This window comes from Tenrec ecaudatus, chromosome 1 (genome assembly GCF_050624435.1).
Source record: "Tenrec ecaudatus isolate mTenEca1 chromosome 1, mTenEca1.hap1, whole genome shotgun sequence".
NCBI lineage: Eukaryota > Metazoa > Chordata > Mammalia > Afrosoricida > Tenrecidae > Tenrec > Tenrec ecaudatus.
The window spans coordinates 247,109,871-247,133,970 of record NC_134530.1 but is presented as its reverse complement, the minus strand read 5'-3'; the positions used below and the strand labels follow the sequence as shown (position 1 = coordinate 247,133,970).

The following is a 24,100-nucleotide window of genomic DNA, read 5'->3' as shown; positions in this document are numbered from 1 at the left end:
TCCTAAATCATTAACCTTGACTATTGTAAGGCTAATATATTTCCCCACTGGATGTGCTTGTTATTTAGAAATCAATTATGTGCAGGTTTAGGTCCCTGGGTGGCACAAACTATTCAGCTACTAACATAAAGGCTGGTGGTTTGAACCCACCCAGGAGCACCTCAGAATAAAGGCCAAGTTATCTGCTTCTGTAAAAAGTACAGGCCAAAGTGGCGAGGGAACATTAGAACAGATTGTAATAATGTATATACAACTCTTTAGATTTAATTATGTAAGTGTATGATATATAAATATTATATCATGAAAACTACTAAAAAACTAAAAAGAAGAAACCAAATGTGACCAATGGCTACCATGAGTGAAGGAGGAGTTTTCTGCTCAGTGGGCATTGAGTTTATGTTAATGGTTGTAGAATAATTTGGAAAAGTATATCAAATAATGGTTATATAACACAAAGATTATCATCAGTGGCACTGGATTATATACATAGAAGTTGTTGAATTGGAGAATGTTTTGTTGTATATATTTTTGCCATGACTAAAACAATAATTGCAGGGGAGGAGGGGAAGAAGGGGGAACCGATCATAACGATCGACACACAACCACACACACACACACCCCTCAAGGGGGAAGAACAACTAAACCATGGGGGAAGGGAGACAGTGGTCAGTGTGAGATATGAAAATAATAATAATTTATAATCTATCAAGGGGTCATAACGGGGGGGAGCTGACACTAAGGACTCAAAAGAAAGTAAATGTCTAGAAAAGAATGATGGCAATATATGTACAAATATACTTACCTGGAAGGGGAAATACCATGATCAGGAAGATGGTTTTCCCAGGGCGAAGCTCATCCATTGCACTCCGGATGTGCTGACCCCTGCGATTTCCCCAAATGTGGGAAACTCGACTGCACAATTTGTGGTAGAAGGGGACTGCGTTCGTGCTCTCCCCAGAAAAAAACAAACAAACAAATATCCCTGATACAATTGATGTATGGATTGTAATAAGAATTGTAAGAGCCCTCAATAAAATGATCAAAAAAATAATTACACAAATAACAAGTACAAGAAAAATGTTCTAAAATTGTTTATGATTGGACAACTCTTCTTGATAAAACTGAAATACTGAATTGTGTGGATGAAGTGCCAAAAAAACTGTTAAACTGCCTTTTATATATCTATATCTAGATAGATAGATAGATGATAGATAGATATCCAAGAAAATTCTACACAGCAGTTCTATTCTGTAACACATGGGGTCACCAGGAGTTTGAAATCACTCAATAGCAGTATTTTTTGCTTTTTATTTATACGAAGAGTTATTTGTTGGGGAAGCCAGTCCCCCACAACTAATCACGGGTTCAGTAGGCTCAATCATAGTAAAGTCATAGAGTAAAAGCGATAGAAGAGAGTATATAATAAAGGAGTCAGACACATATCACAGCAGCATGCTCACCTCCTAGATGGCCATGACCTCAGCAGCCAGGTCCGCACACAGTGCAGGCCGAGAGCGCGGGAGAGAGTGATATATTGCTAACCCAGGCTTTTATATTTGGGGGAGTATGCATGCCCTCTAATTACTGGTAAAGACATACGTCATAGGAAGGGGGTGTGCAATAGGCAAAACAAGCAATAGGGGGCATACATGCCATAAGTGTAAGGGGAAGGGGATAAGCTAATAGGAAGGGGAGGGACTAAGGGTGTACATATGCAACAAGGGTGGGCCCTAGACTCAATATGACAGCCTAACCTTGGTCACCCTTGAGTGGGCCTGACCTCCCTGGGCTCTCCTTCAGGGAAACTACTACTATCCTTATCAGAAGGGAGTGGGCCCTACTTAAGGTGGGACAGACTACAGTCTGATTGCTCTAGATGACTGACAAGCCTTAGGGAGAATAACCTCTGACCTACTTTCGCTAACCTCCAAGTGCATAGTCATTTACCATGTGTAGCAAGTAGCTAAGTTTGGCAATATATTTGGGGAGACAACCTGGGAGAAAGCTCCCTGTTTCCCATAGTTATTTAGTTGGAATTCTGCCTACTTGTTTTTTTTCAAATATGAAATGATAATCACCTCTTATGCTGACTATTGCAACTGAAAATAAGTAAGAAGGAAAGTGATGTCCTTCTCCAGGGACTGTTTCAAGCACGTGTGATGCAGCCTCAGCACCCTCGCTTCTCAGCAGCATCCTGGCTGTACTTCTTCCGAGACAGACTGGCTGGTTCTTCTGGCAATCCATGACATCTTCAATGTTTTCACCAGCCCCATCATTCTAAGAACCCAGTTCTCCTTATTCGTTGTCCAGTTTCCGCGTGCATATGATGAAAACATGATGGCTTCAATCGGGGGCATTTTAGTCTTCAAAGTGACACCTGGCCTTTTGTAGCAGGCTTCCCGATGCAGTGCGTCCCTTGATGTCTTAGCTACTGCCTCCATGGTCACTGACTATGGATCCCAGGAAACCGCTATCGTTACAACTTCAAGATTTTCTCCGTTTATTATGTGATAGCTTATTGGTTCGGTTGAGAAGATGTTTGTTTTATGTTGAATCCTAACCCGTACTGAAGGTTGTTTCTTTTGATCTTTGTCAAGAAGCCCTTTAATGCCTGATGATAAGATGCCTTGATTTGTTGTGGAAGATGATCTTCATTGTGCTCTTGCAAAGACTGCCCCGGGAATTTCTGATCTGGTGAGAAAAAAGCTATCTTCACACTGATGTTGGCTTTTTTACACATACTATCGCAAAATATAGCAATGTAGTTTACTGTTGTTAGATTAAGATTGTTACCTATGCTACAGCATGCTTCAAGACATAATTAGAAATAAATATTTCACAGTATATAATTTTTTTAAAAGATGCCTTGATTTACCCCTATCGATAACTAGCATCAGTGATTTGACGAAATATTGGCTGTTGCCTTTCTCCACAGCTTGGATTGCAAACCTCAGATCTGTTAGGGTTCTCTCTTTGGCCTAAATCTCATCCTCGGTCCTTGGCTCCGCGCGAGAAAGATTTCATGCTGAAGCCGGGCTCGTGATCCAAGTGAATTTAATGAAAGTTCAAAGAAGCATCAGGTGTTTTTTGTTTTGTTTTTGTTTCTTCTTTTACATTTTATTAGGGACTCATACAACTCTTATCACCATCCATACATATACATACATCAATTGTATAAAGCACATCCATACATTCCCTGCCCCAATCATTCTCAAGGCATTTGCTCTCCACTTAAGCCCCTTGCATCAGGTCCTCTTTTTTTTTCCCCCTCCCTCCCCTTTCCCTCCTCCCTCATGTGCCCTTGGTAATTTATACATCGTTATTTTGTCATATCTTGCCCTATCCGGAGTCTCCCTTCCCCCCTTCTCTGCTGTCCCTCTCCCAGGGAAGAGGTCACATGTGGATCCTTGTAATCAGTTCCCCCTTTCCAACCCACTCACCCTCCACTCTCTCAGCATCGTCCCTCACACCCTTGGTCCTGAAGGTATCATCCACCCTGGATTCCCTGTGCCTCCTGTCCTCATATGTACCAGTGTACAGCCTCTGTCCTATCCAGCCCTGCAAGGTAGAATTCGGATCATGGTAGTTGGGGGGAGGAAGCATCCAGGATCTGGGGGAAAGCTGTGTTCTTCATCTGTACTACCTCGCACCCTAATTAACCCATCTCCTCTCCTAAACTCCTCTATGAGGGGATCTCCATTGGCCGACACTTGGGCCTTGGGTCTCCACTCTGCACTTCCCCCTTCATTTAATATGGTATATATACATATACATATACACATATATACACAGAAGCATCAGGTTTTACAGGGCACCCATAGGATTCCTTTGACCATGCGGCCTGGCAGAGACTGCTCCGGGACACGCAAGGATCTCTCCCCTCCCACGAAGACGACCAGACCACCCAAGCAAGGCAAGGCAAGACAAGACCAAGAGACCAAGAGAGCTCTCCCTTCCGGTCCCTGCCTTTTCAAGGGTTCCGGGGGAGGTGTGGTGAACGACCCCAGGTCGATCCCATTGGCTGAATTGCAATCACCCGGCCCAGGTGGGCTGCTCCAGGTGTAACGCCCATCCAAGCCCACCGGCGGGAAAATCCAGCTTTTGTCTTTTGCTGGCTCTCCCGGGCATGCGTAATGGACTTCCCAGTTCCCTAGGCTAAGCTACCTAACAGATCCATTAGCATCCCATTTATTATAGTTACATACACAATGCTATTGTTGACCTCAACATCATATTGAAGTGTGGCACGTGCGTTACACTCTGGCATCCTCCCAAAGTGTGACCTCAAACTCAGGTGTCATGCTCTCACCCGACTCCTAACACCTGACCAAGCATGGAGGCCTTGAGAGCTTGCTTTGCAAGAGGCAGAAGTATTCGTGCTTCCCGATCAGCTATCCACTCCGGCACAGAGAATCCTCTAGATGCTCTGGGATTTTGCTAAGTGAAACAAAGGAATGATTGTACAAAGAATGACTCACCTCCCTTTGGACTAGACTCTGGGATTCACTCAAGATATCACAATTCCTTAGCAGAACATTGGTTTGAACAAGTTAACCAGAACTTTCCCTTACTATATAACTATTCCAGAAAAAATCTGTTATATATATATATATATATATATATATATATATATATATATATATATATATATATATATATATATAATGTGAAGGATCAGATTATCACACTTTTTACAAAGGCCAAACCTAAGTAGTGAACATGGTGGGCAATGTGCTCTAGGCCTCCTTGGGGTTCACTTGAATACTCATTCCTGTGCAGAAAACACAAAAGGCTAATAGCTTAAAAATTTTAGTTCAATACAAGAGGGAATTTATGGAATCCAATGAAAACCCTTTACTAAATAGACCTGGAGATGGACCAATGTTTCTCTAAGCCCTCTTACCAGCTTATGACATCGCTGAACTCTAGAAATCTACTTGCAATTATCTGCTACCATGGCACAAGTAGTCCTGCCATTGCTGCTATAATAGCAGTCCAGCAAAATCGTTATAATCCAAAAGCAAGATGTTACTTTGAGGATTATGTAACGCCTGACCCAAGCAACGAAAATAGGTTTATGGTTGGGGGGTCAGCACAACATGAAGAACTGTATTAAAGGGTCGAAGCATTAGGAATGTTAAGAACCACTGCTCTGGCCCCAAAAAGAAGTCTATGCTGTTACTAACACTTCCTAGTATTTGGAAAAATTCCTCAGGGGAAAGAGAATGAGACATAAACAATTCTACCCGAGAGCTACCTGGCTGAATTCAATGCCGCTACTCCTTACTCCTCCTCTCTTGATAGTTTTAGCTGGCTACCTAACGATTTCGGTGTTTAGTTATATAGGCTTAATTATTTTATTATATTAACTATTTTATGACTAATTAAATATATTATAAAATATACATGTAGTATCATAACCAAACTACTGAATCCCTTGCTGTGCAATGATTTATATACTTTTCAGAAACCATACTTTTATTTCACAGAACATACCACAGACATCAAGTAGCATGCAATTTTTTAATATTTTCAGAATAAAAAATAATGATGAAATAAATAAACTGAGAAAAGCACAGTTTTTACACTTTATTCTTGAAGGGGAAGATTTAATACTACCAAGTTAGTAAATAATCTCAAATTGGTATACTGTATAGATTCAACATAATTTCAATGAAAACCCAAGAGGGAATTTCCAGACAGTGACAAGCACATTTTAAAATTAAAAAACTTAAAATAGCCAGAACAACTTTGAAAAAGAATAACAAAATTGGAGGACTCACACTATTTGACCTTAAGATTTACTAAAAGTTACAAGAGCCAAAACAGTGTGATTTGATATAACGATACACAAATCAATCCACAGAACAAAATAAAAAAGCTCAGAGACCCACACAAATGTGGAAAACAATTTATTTTTAATCATGGTAACCAATTTTTTTTTAATCAGGAAGTTCAATTTTTATTTGGTGGGTACGAGAGGTAGCACAGGTCTACCAAGGCCTTCATGAATGCAGGGCCCGCCACTTGTCCAAGGGGCCGTGGTTAGGGATGTATTTGACTCCACAACCATCCGGGATGAGGCGCTTCTCCATGGTAACAAATTTTTGACAAAGCAACTTTTTCTGCAAATAGTACTGGAGCAATTGGATATCTATTTTCAAAATTTTCTCAACATAGAGTCTAGACTTACATGTAAAATCTAAAACTATAAAATTTCTACAATAAAACATTGGGAAAAATTTTTGTGACCCTCTGGCAAGCAAAGATTACTTAGACACATCACTGAGACCATGACCCACTTTTAAAAAATCATTTTATTGTGGACTCTTATTACAACTCTTATCATAATCCATACATCGATCCATTGGGTCAAGCACATTTGGACATTTGTTGCCATCATAATTCTCAAAACACTTGCTTTCTATTTGAGCCCTTGGTATCAGCTCCTCATTTTTTCTCCTCCCTTACATACCCTTGATAATTTATTTTAAAAATTTCATGTGTTACACTGACCGATGTCTCCCTTCACTCACTTTTCTGTTGTCCATCCCCCTGGGAGGGGGTTATATGTAAATCATTGTGATCTGATCGATTCCCCCTTGTTCCCCCCACCTTACCCTTTTCTTCCTGGTATCACTACTCTCATTATTGGTCCTAAGGGGTTTATCTGTCCTGGATTTCCTGTGTTTCTAGCTCTTATCTGTACCATTGTATACTCTCTGGTCTAGCCAGGTTTGTAAGCTATAATTGGGATCCTGATAATGCGGGAGAGGAAGCATTAAAAAACCCACTTAAAAATATGATTTTATTGGGGGCTCCTACAATTCTTATCACTATCCATACATCCATCCATTGTGTCAAGCGCATATGTACATTTGTTGCCATCATCATTCTCAAAGCATTTGCCTTCCACTTGAGCCCTTAATATCAGCTGCTAGTTTTCTCCCTCCCTCCCCACTCCCCCACCTCATGAACCTTTCATAATTCATAAATTGTTATTATTTTGTCATATGTTACATTGTCCAACATCTCCCCTTGAACTTTTCTCTGCTGTCCATCCCCCAGGGAGGAGGCTATATGTAGATTCTTGTAATCAGTTCACCCTTTCTATATTGTAATCAGTTCCCTCCACCCTCCAGGCATCGCCACTCTCACCACTGGTCCTGGAGGAGTCCTTTGTCCTGGATTCCCTGTGTTTCTAGTTGTTATCTGTACCAATGTACATCCTCTGGTCTAGCCAGATTTGTAAGGTAGAATTGGGATCATGATAGTGGGGGGGAGGAAGTATTTAAGAACTAGAGGAACATTATATGTTTCTTCATTGCTACCATGCACCCTGACTGGCCCATCTCCTCCCCACAACCCTTCAGTAAGAGGGTGTCCGGTTGGCTGCCAATGGGCTTTGAGTCTCCACTCTGCACTCACCCATTACTGATGGGCTTTGAGTCTCCACTCTGCACTCACCCATTACTGATGGGCTTTGAGTCTCCACTCTGCACTCACCCATTACTGATGGGCTTTGAGTCTCCACTCTGCACTCACACATTTTCAATGATATGGATTTTTTTTGTTCCTTGATGCTTGACACCTAGTCCCTTCAACAGCTCGTGGTCACACAGGCTGGTGTGTTTCTTCCATGTGGGCTTTGTTGCTTCTGAACTAGGGCCACTTGTTTATCTTCAAGCCTCCAAGACCCCAGATGCTATATCATTTGATAGCCAAGCACCATCAGCTTTCTTCACTACATTTACTATGCACACGTTTGTCTTCAGTGATTGTATCAGGAAGGCGGGCACCCACTGACATGATTTTTAGTTCTTTGATGTCTGATAACTGGTCCCTTCTGCACCTTGTGGTCAGACAGGCTGGTGTGCTTCTTCTATGTGGGCTTTTTTTCTCAGCTAGCTGGCTGCTTGTTTATCTTAAAGCCTTTAAGACCCCAGACACTATATCTTCTGATAGCCAGGCACCATCAGCTTTCTTAACCACATTTGCTTATGCATACATTTTTCTTCAGCAATCGCGGCAGAAAAGTGTGCATCCTGGAATTCCAATTTAATAGAACAACATATTCTTGCATTGAGTAAGTGCTTGAGTGGAGGCCCAATGTCCATCTGCTGCCTTAATACTAAGCCTATAAATATATGCACATAAATCTGTTTCCCCACACTCATATAAATATATTTACATATGTACATTCCAGTCTTTGGACCCATCTTTGTCACCTAGTTCTTTCCTCTTTTTCGTTACACTTTTCTTTTGTTCCACTATCATGTTCAGCCTTCATTTGGGTTTCAGTAATTTTTCCCGGTTACCTTGCCCTTGCTGAATCCCTACCAGGCCTCTCATACCCTCCTTGCCACTGATTTTGGATCACTTGTTGCTCCCCTGTCCCTGGGTTGAAACCCCACTTTTTTAAATGATCAATTGGAACAGGACCGACGGTTCCAGGGGGACATGGGAGAGGTGGAGGTGGGGGCAAAGGAAGTGGTATTAACAAACCCAGGGACAAGGGAATAACAAGTGACCCGAATCAGTGGTGAGGAGGGTGTAGGAGGCCTGGTAGGGAGTGATCAAGGGTAATGTAACTGAGAGGAATTACTGAAAAACAAATGAAGGCTGAGCATGATAGTGGGACAAGAGGAAAGTAAAAGGAAATAGAGGAAAGAGCTAGGAGATAAAAGGCATTTATAAGGTCTAAATAAAGACATGTACATATGTAAATATATTTATATATGAGGATGGGGAAATAGATATATGTGCATATATGTATAGGTTTAGTATTAAGGTAGCAGATGGACATTGGGCCTCCACTGAAGTACTCCCTCAATGCAGGAATACTTAATACCATAACGCTCACCTTCCCGACATGATCACTGAAGACAAAGTGGGTGCATAACCAAATGTGGTGAAGAAAGCTGATGGTGCCCGGCTATCAAAAGATATAGTGTCTAGTGTCGTAAAGTCTCGAAGGTAAACAAGCAGCCATCTAACTCAGAAGCAACAGAGCCCACATGGAAGAAGCATACCCGCCTAAATGATCAAGAGGGACAAAGGGATCAGTTATCACTCATGAAAGAACAAAATATCATATCGTTGTGAATGAGGGGGGAGTGCAGATTGGGGACCCAAGACCCATCTGTAGGCAAGACATCCCCTTACAGAAGGGCCGTGGGGAGCAGATGAGCCAGTAAGGGTGCAGTGTAGTAATGATGAAACATATAACTTTCCTCTAGTTCTTAAATGCTTCCTCCCCCCACCCCTTATCAGGATCCCAATTATACCTTACAAATCTGGCTAGACCAAAGGATGTACACTGCTGCAGACAGGAACTGTAAACACAGGGAATCCAGGACAGATTATCTCTTCAGGACCCGTGGGGAAAGTGGCGATACTGGGAAGGTGGGGTAGAAAGGGGGAACCGATTACAGGATCTACATATAACCTCCTCCCTGGGGGTCAGACAATGGAAAAGTGGGTGAAAGGGACATCGGACAGTGTAAGACATGACAAAATAATAATAATTTATAAATTATCAGGGTTCATGAGGGATACAGGAGTGGGGAGGCAGGGGATAAATGAGGAGCTGATACCAAGGGTTCAAGTAGAAAGCAAATATTTTGAGGATGATGATGGCAATAAATGTACAAATGTACTTGACACAATGGATGGATGTATGGATTGTGATAAGAGTTATATGAGCCCCCAATTAAATGGTTAAAAAAAACTTCAATCAAAAGTTACTGCTGGGGTATTAAGGGGAGACAATGTCAAAGAGTCCCTGTAGGAAAAAATGTTTGGAAACTGATTGTGGTAGCAATTGTAGAACTATGCTTGACATGATTGAAATATGGAGTGATAATGACATATGTATTCATTTTTAAAAGTTACTGCTATTGAAATGAAGACAACCCAAACTGAGAGAAACTCTTTAAAGCATATACAGAATTTGATTAAAGGACTTGTATCTAGAAAATATAAAGAACTATCAAAATTGATAATAAAATAGCATTAACAACCCAATTTAAACAGTAGTAAACAATTTTGCCATACGTTTCATACAGATGACAAATAAGCACAAAAATATGCTTTAGGCAAATGCACATTTAAATTATAATACATAGTGGAGATTGCAATCAGTGTCATGAAACAAAACATACTAATTGCTGAGTGGGAAACTAATTTGCTCTGTATACTGTCACTCACACTACAATAAAAAATTAAAATCACAATATTCCTCTACATATCTATTAGAGTGGGTATAGTTAAAAGATCAACTATCTCAAATGTTGACATGGTTCTGTAGGAGAACTTGAACTCACACTCAAGGGGAATGTAAAATGGCACGACCACTTTGACAAAGTTTGGCAGTTTCTTAGAAAGTTAGGCATGCACCTACATATGATTCCGTCATTATAGCCAAAGATATACCTAAGAGAAAAACAAACATGTCCACACCTGCACACAAATGATCACAGAGGCTTTATTTTAACCGCCAACAGGTGTGGTAGTTACATAATCTGGTGTCAATATGAGGATTAAGAGTGAAGGGGTGAAGTTTAACCTGTCAATCAAATTGCAGCTTGATGAGCTCATTTGGAGGCACTAAGGACACATGCTGACTCCCTGGGAGACTTTCTGTTGACAAGCCACATGGAAACAGGCTGATGGCAGCCAGAGCCTAGGAGCTGAAGAAAGCACGTGGAGACAGCGCTGAGATGCTTCCACTGCTACTGGATCCACAAGACCTTCCACACACTGGTCTGTGATCTTCCCGCATTCAGTGTCATTGCATGTGTTTCGTACGTCTGAAGAGGAATTTATAGATGGTATCAGACATATGGGCTAATAGACTTGATCTGGACTGGACTAGGATGTTTTCTCAATATTCAATTGGTCTTGTATATACACTTCTTTCTTATACATATATGAGTGTCTATGAATTTGTTTCTCTAGTCTACCCGGACTAACACAACAGGTGAAAGGATAAAAGTAAAACAAATTCATGCAATGGAGTACTATTCAACAATGATGAGGAATCCACGACTGACAGACACAACATGAGTAAATGTCGAATATATTACACTGAAAGCAGCCAAAGCAAAGGCATATATGGTATAGTCTGCCATGATTGCCTGGGGATAGGGTTGGGGTTAGATTACTTTAGGGGACCTGAGGAAACACTTTAAGAGGTGATGAATAGATGGGCTTACTCCGCTGAATGTGGTGATGGTTTCAGAGATATAAACATCTCAAGACATATCAAATTATCTGTTTTAAATGGATGCTCTTTACTGTATGACACTTACTACTTGATAATGCTATTTAAAAAAATAGCCAGACAACAGAGAAATGCGTGAAGGGAGATGTCGGACAGTGTAAGATATGACAAAATAATAATAATTTATAAATTATCAAAGGTTCACGAGGGAGGGGGTGACAGGAAGGGAGGAGAAAAATGAGGAGCTGATACCAATGGCTCAAGTAGAAAGCAAATGTTTGGAATGATGATGGCAACAAATGTACAAATGTGCTTGACACAATGGATGGATAGATGGATTGTGATAAGAGTTGTACAAGCCCCCAATAAAATTATTTTTTAAGTTATTCCAAGATCAAGGAAAATCTGAATCATATGAGTCTGACAACCCCCTTTCCTGACCCCACTCCTGCCTGGGGTACATTTTTCTGAAGTTCTGGGCTAAGACTTTGTCCAATTCCCAAATATGCATGTTACAAAGATAATTATCATAGCCTGTCTCTCCCCTTCAAGTTCTTACTGCCTCTCTTTACACAGATGGTGAGAAACATGAGAGTGTGCTTATCAAAGTCCACCTTCACCTCACTCCTACCCGAGAAAGGCTTCAAATCCACCAACAGTTAAGCACCTGACTATGAGTCCAAAGGTTGGTGGTTTGAACCCACCCAGAGGTTCCTTGGCAAACAGGCCTAGTGATCTCCTTCCAAAGGTCCCAGCCTTGAAAGCCTACAGGAACAGTTCTACTCTGCACATGTGGGGTCACCATCGGTCAATGCTGGCGCAACATCAACTTGGAAAAAAGTCTATACCTATATTTTATCGTGTGCACAATTTCCTATCAAGGGGATACTGCCCTTCCTCCCCAACAGCAATTCGATTTGTGTTATTTTTCTCTTATTTATAAAAAATGTTTCTCCCAGTGCCATAAAGTAAATGAAAACACCTATCGGGAGGGTTGCTGTATTTGTTACCATTAGATATGGCTGCTTGTAACAGAAAACCTAGTTGTTTCAAACTAAAGGTCTATTCTCACTTTATTTTTGTTTGAGATAAACTTGTCACTAAACTCTTCAAGTTCATTTCTTTTTTTTTTTTAAATTTTAACAATTTATTGGGGCTCATACAATTATTTTCACAGTTCATATATATACATACATCAATTGTATAAAGCACATCTGTACAGTCTTTGCCCTAATCATTTTTTTCTCTTTTCTTCTTTTACATTTTATTAGGGACTCATACAACTCTTACCACAATCCATACATATACATACATCAATTGTATAAAGCACATCCATACATTCCCTGCCCCAATCATTCTCAAGGCATTTGCTCTCCACTTAAGCCCCTTGCATCAGGTCCTCTTTTTTTTTTTCCCTCCTCCCTCCCCATTCCCCCCTCCCTCATATGCCCTTGGTAATTTATACATCGTTGTTTTGTCATATCTTGCTCAAGTTCATTTCATTGTTACATTTCTTCATCTTTTTTTTTAAACCACTCTAGGTTTGAGGGATAAGGAATCTGGAGAGATTTTTTAAAAGAAACATACTAAACACACACACACACACACATATATATATTACACAGCCCATCTCAAAAAACGAAGTTAACGAGCAATACTCTGTTAAACCCTCCTCTTTTTAAATGTTTTTAAATTAAAGACCAGAAGCAAGCTGTCAGGAATTGTGTGGGCAGTTTCCTGAAGGGCTCAGAATCCCAGCCTTCTTCTGTATGCTCCAGGATGTGGCTTCCATCCTCCAGATCACAGGATGTCTGTTGTAGCTCTTGGGTCTGGGCTTCTGAGAAGGCAGGGAGGAAAAGGGAGGCACCCTAGCTGACTTGGAAGATAAAAGAGGAGCTATTTCAAGGAGGGCATTCCTGGGTAGTGCCCACACTTTCAGCGGCTAACCAAACTGTTGGAGGTCCAAGTCTACCCACGGGCAACCTGGAAGAAAAGCCTGGCAAGCAAATTCCAAAATGTCAGCATGGAAAACCCTATGGATTCATTTAAGGTGCAGCGGTTGTCTTTTCCCAGCTGCAGGAAAGAAGAATGCCGAAACTCAAAAGACATATGACAATAATCAGTCCCAGGGACTAAAGGACCACGCAAGCATCGGTCCCCCAAACCCTGAGACCAGAAGAACTGGCTGGTGTTCAACTACCCACTTCTCTGAAAAGAATCACATTCGAAAGCCCTGGATAGAAGGAGAGGAAAATCATAGAAAGGAACCACTTTCCTGGTCCATAGAGCCTGGTGGAACCTCTAAGACTCTGCCCCTTAGTCCCCCTTCAGGTCTGGAACTGAACTCACCATTGTGTTAGGAAAATCAACACGACTGAAGACAAAATGGAGAGCATTTACGTAAGGACAAGGAGAAAAGGAGGAGGAACGGAAGCAGACACTCTAGATTCTAGTGACCAGATGAACGTGAGGAGCGAGCGTGCCTTGAAGGGACCACAATAGATGAGCTGTAACAGAGCATCATGGATTTGGGTGTGAACACTGATGATCTGCTCTGTAAACCTTCATCTAACCACATACACTTTTTAAAAACTCCGCATCTGTGGAACATATCTCTACCCTGGCACATGCAGGGTCCCTAAGAGTTGAAATGAACCCCATGCAGCTAGGTGGGCTGGCAGCAGGTCAGGCGAGTGGCAGTTTGGAGTCAACAAGGGGTGGACATTAGAACCAACCGTGGAGGGGCCATCGGCTGTCTTATGGAAACATGGCTTCCGGGTTTGGGAAACACACAGCTGAATGTGATACTGAAATATTCCTGTCTTTGAAGAGCTGCTGGTGAAGCATGTCCTGCTTCCAACCTTTGGAGACTGCATTACAGGTACCCGTGGACCCTCTCCTCCCTGTGGACCAAGCTCAGCAACCAGGAGGCTCCCGAACACTCGGCTGTGTCTCTTCTAAGGAGACCCGGGTGCCCAGGGTTCCTGGGTCAGCATCCACTCAGTGGCAGTGGGTTTGGCTCTGTAGGTTTTATCGTCCAGTTGGGTGAGTGGGTGAGGTCTCCAGAGAGGAGTGTTGGCTGTCACTGAACAGGCACTTGAGAACAGTTCCTTTTTAACAAGTGTGTAAAAGTGAGGATGTTCTCCTTAGAGGGTGCCCTGGGAAAGCAATGGGAAGTCTGTTCAATTCCAGAATGAAATGCTGGGCATCCGCCAAAAAGAGGCACAGAGAAAGTAGTCAAAGAGTTGTTGCTTTCTTCAAAACCGGCTCCCCTGCCAACCCACTGCAGGCTGTGCCTACCCCCAGCCCAGCCCTCGGCTCTGCAAGCCGGGTGAGTATCTGCCTGGAACCCTGTGAGTGGGCTCCCCACCCACTAGCAAAGCCTGGCCCCTGAAGCCTCCCACCTGTGAGCTTGACTGAACCAACTGCAGCCCCTCCGTCAGGAAGCCTTCACTGAGCACAACCTCAGGCAGTGGGCATCCTCTCCTGAAGGGCCAATACTGAGGGCGGTATTGCTGCTTTTGCCCTGTGACCACAAAAGGAGCTGGGAACTGTTCCCAGTTTCCAAACTCTGGCCACACGACACCCCAAGACCATTTTCTGCTCAGCAGCTGCGCTCCTCCCCACAGTCAAAGAACAAGGGCAGAGTGAGGCCCGGGGCAATCCACTCCCTGGAAACACGAACAGGCCCTCAAGGAAGTGGGACCCGAGACCCTGGAGTGGGGGATTCTGGACATCCAGGCTGCCTGTCCAAGTGGGGGTGCTCCAGCTATAATGACTGACGTACTATAATGAGGTATGCACATTCCTCTTCCTTAAGACATCTCAGAGGAAAGAGCATAAACTTAAACAAGCCCTCCTCCACTTCACACCTAGTCACACTCCCTGTTACACTCCCTTCCAATTCATATGCCATTTCTGGTCTATGTATCTTTCCAGAAATCTTCTATCCAAGTGCATCTTGTGGAATGAATTTTCAAGAGTGTCATGCACAAATAATTGGACATTAAGTCAATTGTGACTCATAGGGGAGACCCGATAGCACAGAGTAGGCTGCTCCTTCAGGTTTCCAAGATCTTTAGATCTCTGTGGGGGCAGACAGCCTCATCTCTCTCCCATGGAGCAGCTGGTGGGTTCGAACCGATGAATTTGTAGTTAGCAACTCAATGCGTAAACTGGACATTAAAAACTACAACTAAATTTCAAGTAGACATTCAATCCTTCCAGAGTGCAGTTTTTGAAAGGACCACCAGGTGGCAGAGTTTTCAATTATATTCCCTAAATTAGGACTGGAAAGTTACAAGAAAAGTGCCCTGGTGAGGGTGGGGGATGGGGGGACAAGATGGTGCGATTCTTCCCTAAACAGTGTGGCCCTTAGGCCCTATAGTTCATATTCTTACATCAAGGGGAAGCCGTAAGGGGAGATGGAGGAAAAAAACTATTAAATTTTCATACCACAGATTCCCTTTCAGTTGGCTACCTTTTGATCTTCTGAGCAGTTTTGTTCGATTTTACATGCAAACTTGAAAATGGCAGGGCAGAGTCTGCCCTCATACAGCGAGGTAACTTGGGAAGTCAGATCATTTCTCTTCAGCTGGAAAGGGTGAGCACCAGAGCTGTCCCCGTTCCTGTTTTACATGAGAGAATCCAATTCTACATAGAGGAACACACTTTCTATTAGGATAGATTTTATTAGATAAGATAGGTTAATGGATGGATGGATGCATGGATGGATAAGGCCTTACCAGGCAGAGAGGTAGTCTTAGATGATAGATAGATAGATAGATAGATAGATAGATAGATAGATAGATAGATAGATAGATAGATAGATAGATAGATACAGACAGATATAGACAGACAGATAATCTTTACCAGGCAGAGAGGTAATCTTTACCAGGCCTGAGCTCGCTGTTGTCTAAAACCTCTGACCTAGAAAACATTCACCCTCTATGCTTAAGAGTCGGGTGGGGCCTCTCCCTCCACAAGTTTCAGGCTGTAGCCCAGAAGAGCTCCCTGCTCCACCTCCAGGGACAGAGTCAGGACCCCAGTGTAGGTGGCCTTGCTGCTTCACACTCTGGCAACATACATCCACCCCACCAAGGAGTCAGACTTGCCGTGGAAGGCTCCAGGCTCATCTACATCTTGGGGATTCAAACACCATGCTGGCAGAAAGGGTGGGGCTAATGCGGTGTGGCTCCAACTTTTGTCCTGGCAGGCACAGCTAACTGGAGTGTCCGAATGAAAGGGGAATCCTTGTGACAGGTCCCAGTTGGTACTTGTCTGGGTTGTTCCCTAGACCCCATCCCATTTCTCGACTGCTGGGAAAAGGAAGGATTCAGCCTCAAAGCAAAATGAAAAAAGCCAAGTTGCCAACAAGTCAATTCCAACTCAGGGCAACTCTGTGGATGTCGGCGTCGAATTGTGCTTTGTAGGATTTTCAATGGCTGATTTTTCAAAAGTAGATCACCAGGCCTTTCTTCTGAGATACCTCTAGGTAGATTCAAACTTTCCACCTTTCAGTTAGCAAACTGCGCACTTAACTGTCTATCCTACTCTGGAACTCTTAGAGCATTTCCAAGAATGAAGCCTCATGATGCATAATTACGCCAAGCTGGGGGAATGGGCTCATGGGCAGCATGAGGAGTAAGGCAGAGGAAAAGTTTAACATTCCAAAGGCAAAATGAAAAGAATCCGAACCAGTTACTCTGGAGCCAGTTCCAATTCACAGGCCCTATTCCATGGGGTCTCCAGGGCTATAATCTGTATGGAAGCAGGTTCCCACATCTTTCCCCCATAAAGTGGCTGGTAGGTTTGAACTCCCGATTTCTCGGTTAGCAACCAAGTGTATAACCACTACATCCCCAGGGTTCCTTTCTGGGCAATATTACTGATATTTAAATCCTACTGGAGACTTGGATTTCCATGAATTCTGTTGGGCAAAGGAAGACCACCTTTTTACATGCTGAATGACCTCATCTGCTAACCGGGTATGTATTTTTTTAACCATGCATAATTTATATAGGACACATGAAGCAACAATAATTATGGTAGTCAGTACACACCTCCAATGCTGTATGCATCATTAAGAATGACACACATCATACAAATGCCAGATTGCATTAAAACATAGGGCGCATTCATAGTCAAATGGAACCACACATTATATTTGATGTTTCACGGTGAGCAACATGTTGTACACACCACAGGCTTCGTTTAAAAATAAAAAGGGATAAAAGAATGCCTATATTGAGGTACATATTAATTTACCATCCCTGATATATTAATTGTTGCTTTGATATGGTTCAACACAAGCATGAATTGAGGTTGGTTTTCTTCCTGGTACAGCAACTGATGTGTTTTTATTCCCCCTTATTAGCCTATTACATATGATCTGTGAGGTATGGAACAAAAATAATCTCTCAGGACACTAACTATCTACCCCTGAGCATTTCTTCCAGAATGCTCTCCCTAAGTAAGCCAGAAATGAGACTGCCCAACGCCACACTAAGCTTCTCTGCTTGTTTGCCACACGGAGGTGAGGTTAGTGAGTAATTGTTGGATGAGTCCTGGGTAATCCTGGATCCACTAGATTCCTGGCATCGAGGAAACGCCAACAACAGGGTGGAACTGCCCCCTGTAAGCTTGAGATGGTAACAGTTTGGGGGAGTAGAAAGCCCCAGGTCTCTCCCAAAGAGCAGTTGATGGTTTCCAACTGCCGACCTTGCATATGGCAGCCGGGTTCAGACTCCCTCTCCCGCCAGGGTTCATGAGAGGTCACCAAGCATCCCAAACCCCGAAAGTCTTGCTATCCACTGTAGGTTCTACTGCGATGGGCCATTAGAAGTCCAAACTTCCCTGGTCAACGAGGACCTTGAGGGTTCGGCAGTCTGGCGTCCTCTGGGAAAGGAGCAACCAACAGGGGAGTGGGGCGGGGGCAGGGAAGCAGGGGCGGGGGGGGGGGGGGAGGGATTTGAGCTGAGTCACCCCTGCTCCCCTCCCCCTCCAGTTTTGGGTAGGTGAGTCAGAAAGCAGGTGGGCGGTTTGTTTGGGTTGTGCGTGTGCACGGTCTCCTGACACAGTGACTCCTCCCCACATCTGAGCCTCTTCCCCGCAGACTCCGCCTCCAGTGCGCCAGCCCCCAGAAGCCCTGATGATTCAGCGGCTCCAATTTCACAAGTTGGGGGCCCGGGGTTGTCTTCTAAGGAGACGTCGTTGGGCGGACCCAACCGCCAGCCTTTCGGTTAGCAGCCGAGCGCTTAACCGTGCGTGCCAAAGGCCTGATCCACAGCCGCGGAAGTGTCTCCTGCAGTTCTCGAAGCCGCTTCCCTCTTCTCAAAGCAACGAGGAAGTCGGCGGTGGGGCCGCCCAGAAATAAAAGGCTTCCTGCATCCGACACGGGGCTGGACGCCGCGACGCGCCGAGCCCCACAAGCGACCCTCCCACGAGAGCAGCCTGCCTCACCTGTGGGGCGCAGCGTCCCTCCGAGGCGGTGACCAATCGCCAGCCGCACCTGTCGAAACTCCGAAGGAGACATTCCTGCCAGCCTCGGTGACGGTGACGAGTGGCACAGAGTAAACAGAGGGCACCAATTGGAACCGGAGGGAACTGGTTCTCCTGCTCTCTGGATGGCTCCTGACATCTTAATTAGGCTCCACGCAATATCGCCCAATTACACTGAACCTGTACAGGGGCCTCCGAGGTTTGCAAAAGAAATTTGTAGGCCACGTTAAAGGTTAGAAACAAGCAGAAATCAGAACGAAAAGATATCATATATATATTAATATTCTATTAGTACAAAAGAAAATGTGCGATGGTCGATGTCAGATAGGTAAGACGTGACACCTTTTATCTGGTTAATAGGTTCATTGGGAGAGGGCTGTATGAGGGGCGTTGCTTGTTTATCTTTTGTTTCCCAGGATGATATAGTGCATTTCCTTTCAGCAACTTCACTTTTATATCAGTAAGGATCAGGGAGCCCTAGGGGTATAGTGGTTACACATAGGCCTGTGAACTGCAAGATCAGTTCAAAACCATCAGCAGCTCATTGAAGAAAGATGAGGCTTTCTACTCCCATCATCCCTCCCTCACAAGCCCTTCATAACTTATAAATTATTGTTTTTTCATGTCTTACACTGACCGACGTCTCCCTTCACCCACTTTTCTGTTGTTCATCCCCCAGGGAGGGGGTTATATGTAGATCCTTGGGATCTGTTCCCCCTGTCTATCCCACCTTCCCTCCAACTGGTCCTGAAGAGATCATCTGTCCTGGATTCCCTGTGTTTCCAGTTCCTATCTGTACCAGTGTACATCCTCTGGTCTAGCTGGATTTGTAAGGTAGAACTGGGATCATGATAGTGGGGGAAGGAAGCATTCAAGAACTAGAGGAAAGTTGTGTGTTTCATCATTGCTACCCTGCACCCTGTCTGGCTCGTCTCCTCTACAGGAAAAAGATAAGGTTTTCTTTTAGAAACTCTGGAGAGCAGTTCTACCCTGTTCTAGGGAGTCACTGTGACTGGCATGGAATCCAGGATAGTGCATGTGGTTTGGTTTGGTTTTTCATAATAGTCTCATTGGATTAGAAGGTTTTCTTTGTTGTGTTAATGAGTCCCTATAAATGTAAGGCGTATTCTAAACCTACTCACTTCTGAGTGACAAGAAGCTATGAGACCAAGCAGCAAGCACAGCCAGAAGAAAAACAGATTTCAATGAGCCCAGGAGTGGGGTATAAAAAGCTGGGACAACGGGCTTCCCTTGAAACTACACAAAACACCAACCTCATTGCCGATCTCTTTCCAAAACTTGGGAAAGGTACACCACGACCTCTTGGTTAACAAAAAAGATATCCAACGTTCTTCTATTATAATTTAGCACACAACTTGCAACCTCCAGAGCCTAGAGGTAACAAATAGATTCCCTTATCATCCTGGATGTCACAGCTGCTTTGGACCCCAAAACACTTTACTTTGGAAATATCCATTCTTCTTAAAGTACAGCCCACTTTTAATAGAGATGTGGGTGTGAGAAATAGTTTACTTCTTAATACTACTCTCTGGAATAAACAGGGCCCGTTTGACAGTGAGTGGCATCTGGCAGTCAAGCTCAATGTCAGGAAGGTAATAAAGAGTAGCAGAAACTATGGTGAACTAGAGAGCACGCGGCCTATAGAAAGGCAGAAGCCACTGTTCACACCGATAGTGTCAACAACAGTTTGCAAAGTATAAACCCAATCTTTCAAGAGAAACCAGAAATCCCAATTGTTATGTATAACCCCTTGATTTTAAAATGTGGACAATTAACTTAAAACTGAAAAAAAATGGGGCAGAAAGGAAAAACCGATCACAATGATCTACAAATAAGCCCCTCTCTGGGGGACAGACAACAGAAAAGTGGATGTAGGAGGACATCAGTCAGTGTATGACATGAAAATATAATAACAATTTATAAGTTATGAAGGGTTTGTGAGGGAGGGATGATGGGGAAGGGAGGGGAAAAAATGAGGAGCTGATACCAAGGACTCAGGTAGAAAGAAAATGTTTTGAGAATGATGATGGCAACAAATGTACAAATGTGCCTGACACAATGAATTTACGTATGGGTTGTGATAAGAGCTGTATGAACCCCCAATAGAATGATTTTTTAAGTGTTATTGGATCCTTTGGAGGTCCCTTTGCTACCTTCCTGTAATGAGTAGAGGGAGGATGGCGGGATAGAAGAATTAGAAGTCAGAAATCCAGGTGGTAAACCCAGTGAGGGCACCAGCCTTCTCCTTCTAGGACTCAGATACTTTGTCTGAAAAGCTGAAACCCAGTTGTTGATTCTAATGCATGGGAACCCCGTCTGTGCCAGAGCAGAACTGTGTTGCACAGGAATTTTTTAATACTTAGTTTTTTCATGAAAATATACCCCACAGGGAGGAGGAGAGGGGGAAAAATGAGGAGCTGATATTAGGGGCTCAGGTAGAAAGCAAATGTTTTGAGAATGATGATGGCAACAAATGTACAAATGTGCTTAACACAATGGATGGATGTATGGATTGTGATCAGAATTGTACGAGCCCCCAATAAAATGATTTTTAAAAAAACCAAAACAACTAACCAAGGACAAAAGAAAAAGAAAATACACCCCACAAAGCATAACACCAATTCAACAGTTTCTACATGTCTAATTCAGTGGCACGGATGACATTCTTCAAAGCTACGCAACCACTGATTATTTCTTCAGGTTGTGCAACCTTTTCCACGGTATTCCTCCACCATTAACATACACTCACTGCCCCGAAGCTGCTCATCTAACCTTTTGAGTTGCTCTCATCAATTTAACCACATACAGACAATGCTTTCAACGAGCATAATACTCAAAGTAGACATTCTTTATTAATTAGACCACAGTCTTATTTGGTTTAAAAACAGTCTTCAGGTAACTCCAGAAGCTCTTCAATAGCTTAATTTTTGAATTAGGTCATCAGGCCTTTTTTCAGAGATGCCTGTGGGTAGACTGAATCTCCAGTCTTTTGGTTATCAGCTGAATTTGTCAACCATTTATACCACCCAGTAACTCCCTAAAAAGTTTAGAGGCCCCAAAATTTCTTGGGACTATATTGTATGGTTGAATTACTACATTCTGTGGTTGAATTACTGTACTATATGGCTGTATTACTATACTGTATGGTTGAATTACTGTACTGTATGGTTGAATACACCTTCTAGATGGTCAGTTCCTATAGTAACCAGAAACATAATGGAGAAGAAAAAAGCAAAAATACACACAAAAAAAGAGAGCGAAAGAGAGAGATCATTGTGCTATAGCAGGCTTTATTATGGTGTCTAGACAGGGCTTGGGTTTGCCCAGGCCACATGGTTACTATAACCACAAGAATGCGAACACTGTAATCAGGCCGGATCTCCTCGAGTTTACCAAGCCACCCATTGGAGAAAATTAAGTGTGTATCTCCAGGAACATCAGGACTGCAGCACAGGGAGCACCTCTCTGTGAAGCACAATCCACTTGGGTCTTTTGAACTCAAGCCCAGAGTTTCAAGGGAACATTTGGAGTCAGAAAACAAAGCTGACCAACAGGTTGCCCTGAGCCACAACTCTTGCTCTGAGAGTTCATGCTTGGCCCAACTGTGCTGAGATTTGTAGTTACCACATTGTGGCCTCCCGCATGAGCCAACTGTACTAGGAACAACTCTGGTTACATAACCCTCCGTCGTGGCCCATGTGTGGACATGATCACGTGGCTCACACTGCACAGAAGTATGCAAGGCTTCAGACAGACTTCCCCGCCCCCACCCTCAGGAAGTACAGGAAGAGAATAAAAAAACATTAAGCTAGAAATGATGAAGGCCTTTTCCTGCTGGCAAGGTAAAAATGGCACATTTCAGTGCAAATAAAAGTGCCCACATTCTCGTGGTTATATTGACTGTGTGGCTTGGGTAAACCAAGTGAATTCTAATTTGGCAGTGCTTTCCCAGGGGCCATCTTAACACAGGGCGCTTGGCTTCCAGTGAAATGGGGAGGGAGACGGTCCATATCTACATTCCTTCCTGCTTTTTTGCATCAAAGAGGAACAACAGGGCTCTTTTAGTTTGCCATGAGTGGCTGCCAGTGAGTATCTGGTATGGTTTAAAAGCACGATTACCTTTGACTCCAAAATGGCTCTGATTGGTGTCTCCACTTCTTTCTCCTCTGGAGGCACTTTCTTCGGGCACTTTCCTGCCCTGGCTTTAGGTAACCAGGTTGTTTGTTCTAGAAACCAGCTCAGTCTCACTCTAAGGCCTCTGTACTGTCTTTCCTCGGGCTCAGCGATCTTTACCCTGATCTTCACAAGGGTAGCTCAGTCAGGTCTCAGCCCAAACGGAGGGCTTTCCCTGACTCTCTGAGTTCAAGTCTTTACCCAGGCACACTGTGTCATGTGGCCTCACTCACATTCTCTGCCTGACGCTGCACACTGATTGTTTCTGTTTCTTTACTGCCTGTCTTCTCTTACTAGAATAAAACGGTCGCAACAGACAGCTGCCCCTCCAGCGCATGGTGACCCCATGTGCGGCAGGTTAGAACTGCGATCCTCAAGGTTTCCAATGGCTGATGTTCCTGTGTGACACAGATTGCCAGGCCTGTCTTCGGCGGTTCTGCTGGGTAGACCTGAACAACCAGCCTTCTGGTTGGCAGCCAAGAGCATTAACTGCACCACTGAACTCCAAGGAAATACAGGTTGTGTGGGCTGTTCACTCCTGTATTCCCTATGCCTACACAGTGCCTCTTGGACAAAATCACTGCCATCAAGTGCAGTCTGACTCATCATGACCCTACAGGGCAGAGTGGAACAGCCCAGGATGCTTCTCTTGAGAAGCTGCCAGTGGGTCCCAATGGTGGACCTTCCATTAGCGGTCAAGTGTGAAACTACTGAATCACACAGGGCACTTCGCATATAGCTAAGTGATCAGTAAATATTAGGCGAAAGAATGGATGGAGAGTTGGGTGGGTGAACAGAATAGATTCAGCAACACTCTTTGTGTCTATGGTGCACTGGGAAGCCACGCATGAGTAAGATCCTCTTCCAAGCACCCCACAGGCAAGGGGCCTAGTCTAGTGGAAAAGACGGGCATTTACATGGTACAAAATGGTGAGAGAGACTACTGTGTGATGAGTTGTTTTTATAGACTGTCTAACCACGGCCCTAAAACACTCACCAGTCAATTGGAAGGAATCACGCAAATAGGTACATGCAGAGGGGCAGGGTGGGGGGGTAGGAACCATGCAACAAAAGTGAACAGAATACTAACAAGGGGATTGGTGCGTTTTGCCATCCCAAAAGACTTACAATGAGCCATCCCAGAGGCAGAAAGTAGGTACCTCATGATCAATGAGAAAAAAT

At 43.6% G+C, this 24,100-nt stretch overlaps 1 long non-coding RNA gene and 1 other non-coding gene across 2 annotated transcripts in view; one reads left to right on the top strand and one right to left on the bottom strand.

Annotated features, from left to right (window-relative positions):
* Positions 1-24,100, bottom strand: part of LOC142425504 (uncharacterized) — a 256,874-nt gene that overhangs the window by 209,677 nt on the left and 23,097 nt on the right. The window lies entirely within an intron of this gene.
* LOC142437795 (U1 spliceosomal RNA) lies at positions 795-958 on the top strand. The gene has a single exon (XR_012782314.1). It is a non-coding gene; the product is annotated as a U1 spliceosomal RNA (small nuclear RNA).